This window comes from Zingiber officinale, chromosome 5B (assembly GCF_018446385.1).
Source record: "Zingiber officinale cultivar Zhangliang chromosome 5B, Zo_v1.1, whole genome shotgun sequence".
NCBI lineage: Eukaryota > Viridiplantae > Streptophyta > Magnoliopsida > Zingiberales > Zingiberaceae > Zingiber > Zingiber officinale.
Window position 1 is genome coordinate 132,766,193 of NC_055995.1, and position 12,578 is coordinate 132,778,770.

Consider the following 12,578-nt stretch of genomic DNA (forward strand, 5'->3'; position numbering starts at 1 on the left):
TATGTTAATTGTCATGATTGATTGCTCATCATGTGCCATGATATTATATTTTGCATTCATTCTTATTATGAAAAATAAATAAAATATCATGTCATGTCATACATACATTATGTAGCAATGGTATATTTTCTTTTAAAAATTTATTTTTTTTTTATGTATGTCATAACTCATCATATATTAGTTTAATTTCCTTGTAATTAAGGATAATGACATTTTAACAAGTGACATCCTAAGTGGATGTTCATAAATCCTAAAATGCCTAGATAAATATGCATGATTCCTAGTTTAGGGCAAAATCAATATCTACATCTCACAAAGAATATAAGTTGACTTGTATATGCTTTAGTACACATTATATACAAGTGAGATGTTAGAATGATGAACAAAATTCAAGATATTGATTTAGTGCATCTATTTGAGTTTTGATTTCATTAAAACACAAAGTTATGTGTATTCCAATCATTGGAAAAGCTAATGTACAAATTATGTGCATTGAGCCCAAAGAACATTGCTGGAAATTGGTTTTGGAAAACATTTTAAATACACTTTGAAAAACCTTGGTGAAGGCTATCTTTTGATAGTATTCACCATTGAAAAGTTAGACACAAATTTGGAAGAAACATTGAAGTTTTTACAAGTTTTCAATTTTGTATCACTCTTTAAAAATAGAAAGTATTTTCTTAGAAAACTATTTTATATATATCCTAAATAATGTCTATAAGAAGTTTCATGATTTTTAAAATTTTGTAGAATTTTTAGGACATTTTTGAATCTCGGTTGAAATTCAATTTCAGAAATTCAGAAACCCAATCGATCGGGCGATCGATTGGGAAGGCTCAATCGATCAGCTGATCGATTGAGAAGAGTTTTCCCGTGAGTAGAAGTTCCCTGAATCGATCAGTTGATCGATTCACTCAAGCCTAGATCGATCAGTGGATTAATTCAAGCACTTTTTCCGCGAATAGAAGCTCACGGAATCGATCATGCGATCGATTGAATAAAGTTTAATTGATTGAGAAGGCTGATTTTGGCTGAAAAGTCTGATTTCAACACTTTAAGTCATTTTTAGCCCTATTAACCACTCCTAACCCCTTGGAATATAGTTATATACATTTAATGGTAGTTTTCATGATGAAAATAAAGAGAAATGGTTAAGGAATACTAGGTTGAAGTTTAGGATGAGGTTGGTTTCAATTTTTAAATCCTTTAAACCTTAAAACTTCAGTTTTTGGGTTTCCTAAAGATTTAGGGATTTCAGGTCATTATTGATGCAATGACAGAAGTTTGGAGCATGTCTTTAGGGAGAGTTACTCTTTAAGGACATAAAAATTAATTTTTCATACACCTTGGAAGGTGGTTAACCTTCCTTAGCGTAAACGCTCAAGGTTGAGCATTGAAAAATAATGGAGAGTGAATATCTTTATTGTTAAGCTGTGAATGCTCTAGGATGAGCATTGTGAAGTGGTCTAATGATCAAGGGTGAGCATTGGATACAATGAAGGGTATGGGACCTTCATTGTGGTGTTGTGAACAACATGTGAGGTTGTGAACAACGTTGTGTAACTCTTTATGGGGAGAGTTTTTTATATGTGCCAATAGGGGAAAAATGTAGGGTTTAAGTTAGGTCTTCATTACCTAAAGAGGGAGTTTGCCCTCTAGGAAATGGAGAGAATGAAGAAAATCCCCATTCATGTTTTGTCATAAAGAAGAAGTTAAGTCTATAGGATTAGCCTGGCTTAAAAGTATTGTCAAACATCAAAAAGGGGGAGATTGTTGGTGCAATATCCCCTGGGTCAGGTTGACCAGGTTGACTAAGCTGAGTTGGCTCAAGCTTGAGTCTTGATGTTTGGGTTTTGATGTTTGACAATACATGGAGATTGCAAATGCAATCGTCCGATTGGGGAGATTATTGATACAATTCTCCTCTAGTCAAGGACTGACCAGTTAAATGTGAAAAAGAGTCAAGTAAGTCAAAAGTTGACCAGATACTTAACAGGGAAAGTCCTAACTAGAGGTTAGGCAAGTGAAAAGTCCTAGTGAGTGAAGTCAGGCAGTTGGAAAATCCTGATGAGTGAAGTCAGGTGAAAGACCTAGTGAGTGAAGATAGGCAGTTGGGAAATCCTAGTGAGTAAAACCAGGTGAAAGACCTAGTGAGTGAAGCTAGGCAGGTGAAAGCCTCAGTGAGTGAAGCCGAGCAGTGGAAAAATCCTGGTAAGTGGAGCCAGGTGAAAGTCCTGGTGAGTGAAGCTAGGCAAATAGAAAGTTCTAGTGAGTGAAGCTAGGCAGATGGAAAGACCTGGTGAGTGAAGCCAGACACATGGGAATCCAGGTGGGTCAAGGTTGACCGGTCACTTGGTGTTGGGAAGTCCGAGTAGGTCAAAGGGTTGATCGGATACTTGGCACAAGGAAATTCAGATTAGTCAAGGGTGACCGGACATCTGGTGGAAGGAAGTCCAAGTGGGTCTTGGAGGATCGGACACTTGGCACGAGACAGTAAGCCTAAGTAGGTCAAGGTTGACGGGATACTTGGCACGAGGAGAAAAGTCCAAGTGGTCAAAGGATTGACCGGACACTTGGTGAGAAAGTCCTAGTAGGTCAAGGCTGACCAGATACTAGGCATGAGAAGTTTCAATAGGTCACGGTTGACCGGATGTTAATTTTGGGAACCCTTGAGCTTAAGTTTGTTGGGATCGTTCGTACTCGGCTAGAGAGGGGGGGTGTGAATAGCCGCCCCAAATTCTCGCGTTCTTCCTACAGTTAGGGTTAGTCGCAGCGGAAATACAAGGAAGAAACTAAGGAGAAGAAAAACAAACCGATGTAACGAGGTTCGGAGATGAACTCCTACTCCTCGGCGTGTCCGTAAGGTGGACGAAGCCTACCAATCCGTCGGTGGATGAGTCCCCGGAGAACCGGCTAAATATGAGCTCCTTATGGATGGAGAAACCTCGCCACAACTACTTCTTGCAACAGCAAGATAAAGAGTACAAATACAAGAGAAGCAAGAAGTAAATACACAGCAAATGTAAACAACCCTTGCCTTCTTGTCGACTGTTGAAGAAGCAACAGCTTCTCAGACGCCAACCACAGCAGCAGCTCAGTCGGAGTCCCAGCCGAAGGAAGAAGCTCACGCGAAGCTTGAGCACCAGAACAGCAGCTCTGTAGCAGAAGAGAAGAGGAAGAAGCTCTAGCACAGAAGATGCCCTCGTCTCCTTTATACCTGCGAAGAAGAAACTGCGAAGAAGAAACAGCGAAGAAACTAGCCGTTGCGTTGCAACGGCTAGAACCCTGATCGGTCTATGGACCGATCAGGCCACAACTGGATCGGTCCACAGACCGATCCCAACTCTTGGCTTTGAAGCTCTTCCTTCCGCGACATCGTCTCCTGATCGGTCACCACGACCGATCAGGGAAGCTCCTGATCAGTCCACAGACCGATCAGGCGTCTTTCTCGCGGCTACTGATCACCTTCTGATCGGTCTGTAGACCAATCAAATACCGATCAGTAGCACACTGATCGGTCACCAGACCGATCAGATAACTAGTGACTTGGTTTTTGCCCAAACCGAGTCCCAAGCCTTCCAAACCAACATTCGGTCAACCTCGACCTGTTGGTACTTCATTCCTAGCATCTAGTCACCCTTGACTGCTATTCGCCAAGTGTCCGGTCAATCCCTTTGACCTACTTGGACTTTCCTCAACACCGGATGTCCGATCATCCCCGATCCATCTGGATTTTCCCTTGCCTTCACTCACCCGGACTTTCACCGGCTTCACTCACCAGGATTTCACCCGCCTAACATCCCGCTTAGGACTTTCTATCTGGCTTCACTCACCGGACTTTCCAACCGCCTAACATCCCGCTAGGACTTTCCCCTCGCTTCACTCACCAGGACTTTCCACCTGCCTAACATCCCAATTAGGACTTTCCCTCGTGTCAAGCTCCCTGCTTGGACTTCTCCGTGCCAAGTCTCCATACTTGGACTTTTCCAGTGCCAAGTCTCCATACTTGGACTTTTCCCGTGCCAAGTCTCCACACTTGGACTTTTCGCGTGCCAAGCTCCCTGCTTGGACTTTTCCAGTGCCAAGTTCCCTGCTTGGACTTTTTCCGTTGCCAAGTCTCCATACTTGGACTCTTTCCCGAATCAGGTCAACCAGGTCAACCTTGACCTACGGTTGCACCAATAATCTCCCAAACATCTATTCTTGTCCCATATCAAGAATACAACTCTTCCACGAGTGTCAAACATCAAAATACAACTCAACTAGGTCAACCTTGACCTAAGGTTGCACCAACAATCTTCCTAAGTCAAACATCAAAATACAACTCGAGTCAGGTCAACTCGAGTCAGGTCAACCAGGTCAACCTTGACCTAAGGTTGCACCAACAATCTCCCCCTTTTTGATGTTTGACAAAACCATAATCAAGTTAGGTTAATCCGATAACCTAACTTAGGTTTCCCAATGTTCTTCAATGTTCTTCCTTGAACATTATCTAGAACATTCTCCCATTCTCCAACACTCTCCCCCTTTTTGACACACATCAAAAAGAGAGAATCAAGGTCAAGAGTTTCCTCCTAATGAAAGTCTCATACCTTTCATTGAAACTCTTAATTTCCCCCTTGATACTAAACTCAACAATCAACTTAGTGACAATCCTATGTCACTAATCCTCAAAAGTCTTAAGGAGTAAAAACTTCCCCTAAGAGTCAACTCCTCTTGACAATTAGGTAAAAACTCCCCCTAAAGGTCAACTCCCCCTTGACCATTGCACCAACAATGTCTTGGAGAGTTTCAAACCTTTAGAAACCCGAAACTCAACTCCCAAAAACTGAAATTTCAGACACCTGCTGAAAATCAGTCGGCACGCACTGAGCGATACGATCGTGTATCTGATCGATCTGGTGACCGATCAGATCACAACAGATGGATTCGTAAGCCATCTGACCGGTCTGGAGACCGATCAGAGAGTTCACCAGAGACACGCCACCTCTCGTACAGAGAGGTGGGATCGGTCCGCGGACCGATCAGACTTCCTGATCGGTCCCCATGACCGATCAACAGGAAGACTGAATTTCCTTCCCGAAATTCAGAAACTCCTAGAAAATTTCAGAAAATTCGAAAAATTATGAAATTTTGAGGATACATTCCTCATAACATATACTATCATGGAAAGATAGTTTTCTATGAAAATAACTTCCATTTTTCAATCTTGATACAAAGTTCAAAAACTTTGAAATAGTTCAAGTTTAACTCAACTTTGTATCACAATGTTCAATGATGAATGCAATCACTAAGATGGCTTCATCAAGGTTTTCCAAATCAATTTCAAAATGATTTTAAACCTTTTAATTTAGGACCATAATCTTAGGGCTAAATGTACATGACTTGTACACAAGCTTTCCCTATGATCTTCCATTTCTTGAATTAGGCTCATCTAGGTACGAGAACTATGCACCTTGATCCTAATTCATGATCCTAATATCTCACACACATCTAAAGTGTATCAAACACATCCATGGCAATTTTGATGTGAGATATGGGTTTAGGTATCTTAGACTAAGGTCTCATGCATTTTCTAAACACAAATTTGATCTCAATATCAAAATGTGTTTTTCATCCTTAAATCAATTCAATTGATTATTAATGCAAGAGATGATGACATGGCATAAAATGGTATCATAAATGAAAACATGTGCCAATGTCATGATGTCATGGCATAAAGTTTGAAACTTAAATAAACATGACATAAAAATTAGCCTAAGCATTATCATGACATTTCAAATGATAATAAAACTAAACATGATGTCATGACATGTGAGGGCAAACAATCATGGCAAGATTTAGCATAAATAAATATACTTAGATTACCTATCTAAGTATCCTTAACCACTTGGCTAACTTCAAATTTAATCCTAGATTGCCCCAAAATGCCAAAATCCTAATTTTGACACTTCTTGAACTCTAGATTAATTCATGTCACTTAAAGATCAAATTTATCCTCAAAACTTGGCATGTTTCATTTTTCCTCGAGAGTTCTCTAGATTTTTCCAAATTGTGTCAATTGAGATTAAAAATGAAATTTCCAATCTTTAGGCACATTTAACTCTTCAAAGGAGTAAATGATAATTCCATTTCATTTTCAAAAGTTCTCAAAACCTTGAAAATGCTCCTTGAGTGTCAATTTCCTCAAAGTTGGGTTAACTACCCTTCTAATCAGAGTTGACACTCTCTAACCCATCTATGGGGTAGAGAAGATGCTCCTAGGAACCCAATACCTATTAGAGCTCATTGGGTTCACTAAATATTCACTAGGGATAACTTCCCTAGCAACCCTCCTAATGACCCTCTTAGGCTTTAAAGCCTTGGTCATTTGGGTCTCATCAAGGTCAACTATAGGGGTGACTCCCCTTGTGACCTTGGTAATTGTCTTCCTAGCCCTAGGTTTTGTTCCATAATCGAATGAAACATTATGATAAGTGGGCTTGACCAATTGGGACTTAGGTTTGTGACCCAAACCTTTCTTGTCCTTGGACTTGGGTTTTTGACCCCTATACCCTAGAGTCAAATCCTTAAGAGCCTTTTCTAGAGAGTCAAGTCTTGACCTCAAGACTTGATTTTCTTTCTCTAATACCTCAAGTTTTGATTTATCATTTTTCTTTGAGGTATTCCTAGGCATGTGTCTAGATGATTTGGGATTTCTATCTAGATTTTCCTTAGCCTTAGATGAGTTAATTCTAGGGTTAGCATTTCTAGAATTGTTCTTATCTAGGCTAACATGCTTGGCTCCTAAGTACATGTATCGATTTCTAGTGTTAACATGCTTATCATTATTGACAATGGCAATAAGACTACTAGCATGCATCCTACTAGAATTGCAAGAATGAGCTTTAAATGTTACCTTAGGGTTTGCCTTAGCTCCCCCTTTACATGTGTTTGGCCTCTTGTCCTTGTGAGGTTGCCTCTCCCTTGGACATTGACTCCTATAGTGTCCCCGTTGCTTGCATTGGAAGCACACCACGTGCTTCTTGCTCTTGCATGTCGGGACTCCGGCTTCCTTGACCTTTGGTGCTGGTGGAGTCTTTCTAACCCTCTTTGGACACTTACTCTTGTAGTGCCCAAACTTTCTACACTCAAAACACATTATGTGTAATTTGCTTGAAATCACAGTGTTTGAGTTACCTAGGGTTGTGGATGTAGATGAGCTTTCTTCTTCATCCCTTCCGGAGGTAGATGCCTCTTCTTGCTCCGATCTTGAACAAGAGCTCTCCTCCTCTTCTTCCTTGGATGTTGAGTAGCCCTCAACTCCCAATTCGCTTCCTCCATGATGTGAGCTACTTGGCTCACTAGGCTCCTCTTCATGGAATTTTGCCAAATTGTTCCACAATTCCTTGGCATTTTTGTACCTATCTATCTTGCACAAAACATTATTAGGTAAAGCAAATTCAATAATTTTTGTTACCTCGTCATTGATTTCGGATTGTCGGATTTGCTTTTTCGTCCACTCCTTCTTCTTGATAGGTTTTCCTTCCTCATCCATCGGAGGGGAAAACCCTTCTTGTACACAAAACCAATTTAACATATTAGTCCTAAGAAAATACATCATCCTTACCTTCCAATATGTGAAGTTGTCGTGAGACTCGTAGAATGGTTGAATCGTGACATCTTCTCCGTAGAGATCCATCTCTAGCCCGTGCTCCCCCGGGTGTTGATCCGTCGAAGAGCAACCTCGCTCTGATACCACTTGTTGGGATCGTTCGTACTCGGCTAGAGAGGGGGGGTGTGAATAGCCGCCCCAAATTCTCGCGTTCTTCCTACAGTTAGGGTTAGTCGCAGCGGAAATACAAGGAAGAAACTAAGGAGAAGAAAAACAAACCGATGTAACGAGGTTCGGAGATGAACTCCTACTCCTCGGCGTGTCCGTAAGGTGGACGAAGCCTACCAATCCGTCGGTGGATGAGTCCCCGGAGAATCAGCTAAATATGAGCTCCTTATGGGTGGAGAAACCTCGCCACAACTACTTCTTGCAACAGCAAGATAAGGAGTACAAATACAAGAGAAGCAAGAAGTAAATACACAGCAAATGTAAACAACCCTTGCCTTCTTGTCGACTGTTGAAGAAGCAACAGCTTCTCAGACGCCAACCACAGCAGCAGCTCAGTCGGAGTCCCAGCCGAAGGAAGAAGCTCACGCGAAGCTTGCGAAAAAGAGCTTAGCAAAGCTCAAGCACCAGAACAGCAGCTCTGTAGCAGAAGAGAAAAGGAAGAAGCTCTAGCACAGAAGATGCCCTCGTCTCCTTTATACCTGCGAAGAAGGCTGGAAACTGCTGTTGTTAGTGACATAAACTTTCAATCGAGTACAAAAAGACATGTATGGGTCTCGCTATAGTTCGATCGGTCGTGGACCGATCGGGAGGATGCCTGATCGGTCTCATGGGGTACAACACTTAATTCGGTGCTCACTCGACACATTCCTAGAACAGAGTGGAGGAAAATTGAGCTCGATCGACCTTGAGGCCCGATCGATTCTGACCGCGGATCAGGGAAATTGTTATTTACCGATGATAAGAGCTTGTCGGTCCACGGTTGCTATGCCAACTCCAATCGAGCTGGAGGCCCAGGATGGTGCCGACAGTCTAGTTTTCCATACCAAGCTAGAGGCCCAGTCGGATAGTCATGTTCGATCGATTATGTAATCTGATCAAGCAGCCCATAGCGTTTGCAGGATCCTTTGACCCCTATTGACTTTGACCTCTACATCAATCGATTTTCACTACTTTTCACCCACTTTTGCTGGGTATGTCTTTATCACTGTATCACAAGTCTTTCCCAGGACTTTCCAACCGCCTAACATCCCGCTTAGGACTTTCCCACCGGCTTCACTCACCAGGACTTTCCACCTGCCTAACATCCCAGTTAGGACTTTCCCTCGTGCCAAGCTCCCTGCTTGGACTTGTCCGTGCCAAGTCTCCATACTTGGACTTTTCCAGTGCCAAGTCTCCATACTTGGACTTTTCCCGTGCCAAGTCTCCACACTTGGACTTTTCGCGTGCCAAGCTCCCTGCTTGGACTTTTCCAGTGCCAAGTTCCCTGCTTGGACTTTTTCCGTTGCCAAGTCTCCATACTGGGACTCTTTCCCGAATCAGGTCAACCTTGACATACGGTTGCACCAATAATCTCCCAAACATCTATTCTTGTCCCATATCAAGAATACAACTCTTCCACGAGTGTCAAACATCAAAATACAACTCAACTAGGTCAACCTTGACCTAAGGTTGCACCAACAATCTTCCTAAGTCAAACATCAAAATACAACTCGAGTCAGGTCAACTCGAGTCAGGTCAACCAGGTCAACCTTGACCTAAGGTTGCACCAACAAAGTTAAGCAAGTCAAGGGTGGTCAATCGATCAGCTAATCGATTGGACCGAAGCTCAATCGATTAGCCGATCGATTGGAAGAATGCTACGATAAACAACATCCCAATCGATCAGTCGATTGATTGGTGGCAAATAGAATGGTGTCCAATCGATCAGTCGATCGATTGGGCACCACCAATCGATCAGTCGATCGATTGGGGGTTGAAAATCATGCGAGTCGCGATAAAAGCTAAATCAATCAGCTGATCGATTCAGGCCTTTTCTAGCAAAACGCAGAGGCGTTCTGAATCGATCAGCCGATTGATTCAAGTCTCCCCAATTGATTGGTCAATCGATTGGGATATGACTATTGCAAAGGAAGCATCGAGTTTAAAGCCTTCTTCCTCATAACGACAGGCGCTCTGAATATATCAGTCGATCGATTCAAACGTCCACAATCGATTAGGATGTGATCGTTGCGAAGGAAGCATCGAGTTTAAAGCCTTCTTCCTCGCAGAGACTCTGTAGCACTCTCCACTATTTTTCTCTCACGATTCTCACAGGTTCACGCCAGTTTCTTGAAGCTTCTTGGAGCAAAGTGTTGCTGCACTTCCAAGGTCACGAGACGTTCCACACAAGAAGAAGAAGCTAGGGTTTCAATTTCATGTTGTAAATCTTGTAAGATTTTACTTGTATTTGCTTCCCTTTCCTTCTTGTTGTATTGAGAGTTTGTACGAGGCTTCTCCACCTCCGATAGTTACCGAGAATGAGTATTTTCATAGTGGATGAGTGAGTGAGTGTCAGATCCTTGGATTAGTCATCTCTTCTTGAGGTGGATACCAAGTAAATTCCTTGTATTAGCGTTGTGAGAGTTGCTTGAATATTTTCCACTACAACAACAAAATCATCCAAGCAAGCAACCGAAGCGCGATGAGCTATTCACCCCCTCCCCACCACCCCCTATCTACAAATCGACCCTAACAAGTTGTTCATTGTTAAATTTAAATTTACTCGATAGTTGCTGAGCCACTAACTGGAAGTCCGAGTAGATCAAGACCCGAGCAGCTCCCACATGTTTCGCGGCCTATAAACCGGCTATCAAAGCTTCATACTCAGCTTCATTGTTAGTAGCTCGATAGTTCAACCGCACGGATAGTTGTATTCTGTCTTCTCGAGGTGATATCATAAGTATTTCGATTCCGCTATCCTACGGAATGGACTACCCATCCACGTAGCAGCATTCAACCTACTTTAATAAATGACTCAAGAAATACAAAGGTTGTTGCTCCTTCCCCTCTTATAGTACTAACATTGACCTGACATCACTCTTATTAGCAGACAAATATACTCACAAGGGCTTGCCAACTATTGGTTTGACAAGTATAAGCAAAGTGGATAGGTAATTCTTTAGTTCCTCTAGAGTTTTATCGCACTCCGCATCCCATTAGAATTTGGTTACCCAACGGAGTATCTTGAAGAAGGGTAATCTCTGGTCAGCTGAGTATCTTGAAGAAGGGTAATCTCTAGTCAGTTGATCTTGATATGAAACGAGACAGCGCTGTGATCTGGTCGATCAACCGTTGTGCTTCTTTTAGATTACGCAGGGGAGCCATGTCTTGGAGAGCTTGCACCTTACTTGGGTTGAACTCAATTCCCCGTTCTATCACTATGTAGCCTAGGAAACGCTCGCTTTTAGTTCCGAACAAACATTTGCTATTGAACTTAAGTCCATACTCTCTTAATGTTCGACAAGTTTCATCTAGGTCGGTGGACAGGTCGATCGCTCGGAGAGACTTAATCAAATATCATCCACGTAGATCTCCATGTTTCGTCTGAGGTTGGGTCCACAATTTGATCGATGCGTGACAAAAGATAATAATTCTTGGAGCACGCTTTGTTCAACTCTTTAAAGTCGATGCAGGCACATCATTTGTTATCTACCATCTGGAGCTAGGCCAAATTAAATTTTATATTATTCAAACTTGATCCATAAATTAATCGAGCTAAGTTAAGCTAAGCTAAGCAGAACTTAAAATGAACAAAAAAAAATCTCGGATTATGGAGTAACGGCACGACATCCATACACTCAATCTCTCAAGTATTTATGGTTTGTTTCTGGCACACCGTAAGATATTTTTTTCTAGTATAATGATAAATTTAGGATGTTAAGCGATCGGCTATAAGTCCTTCTGAATTTATTCTAATAGCTAATAGAAAATTTTCATACGATAAAATCAGTTATCCTTATAATTGGTTGGTCTGGAAAACATTCATATTTGATGCTAGTTAAAACCATGAAACGATTCCTCATTTTTTTTTTCTTTTTTTTTTAATGAACTTGAACTTCAAATTTGACATAAATTCGAGCTTAGTTCAAGATTACTTGTTAAACTTTCCTAGTTGTTTTTTTTGAAACATTTATACTTTTTTTTTAATGAACTTGAACTTCAAATTTGACTTAAATTTGAGCTTAGTTCAAGGTTACTTATTAAACTTTTCTAGTTTTTTTTATTGAAACATTTTCATTTTCAAATTTATTTATCTATTTACAAGTTGGGTAAGATCACCATTGATAAATATAATTCATAAATTATATTTATGAACAATACACTGTATATATAACAATTAACAAACGGAATATATTCAAATTGATTCATTTAGTTTAATAAACTCTTCAAACTTTCATTTAATTAACATTGTATATATTAAACAAACATAAACAAACTCTCACAGTCAAACTCGCACGCCAACATTTAATTCACTTTTTCATTTGCAACCTAATGTGATTCTACTTCTAAACTTAATAATAAAAAGATATTAATGCACAATATTATAATGTTTGATCTTGCTCTCCATTTAACATTGAGCAGTGATTTGAAGCATCCCACCAAACACACCCAATGCTCGAAGCGATTAATCAAGAACATAGTGTACCACAATTATAGATAAACTGGAAAGTCCAATGAAAATGAAGAAAAGTTACTCAGCTATAAGCAGAGATACAACTCACATATTTATGTCCAATAAGACCAGCAAGAGAACGCAGTGCCTGCACTCCTAAGGGCTATCACACAGTATTTAAGATTGACCATAATTTCAGATAATAAAAAAAAAAGGCAAACAACATTTTGAAGATCCTCCGATTATATGATTGAAGAGAAAATACAGTGCGGAACTAATCTACGATCAGCTAAGTCACCCTTGGATCAAGAACTTCACTTTTAG

The 12,578-nt window shown here is 40.8% G+C and overlaps 1 long non-coding RNA gene across 1 annotated transcript in view; it reads left to right on the forward strand.

Moving 5' to 3' along the window:
* LOC121986076 overlaps positions 1-12,491 on the forward strand; it is a 50,319-nt gene extending 37,828 nt beyond the window's left edge. Inside the window, exon 2 of the long non-coding RNA XR_006113335.1 lies at positions 12,224-12,491. This is a non-coding gene — a long non-coding RNA (uncharacterized LOC121986076). The remainder of the gene's footprint in view (positions 1-12,223) is intronic.
* The last annotated feature ends 87 nt before the right edge of the window (positions 12,492-12,578 follow it).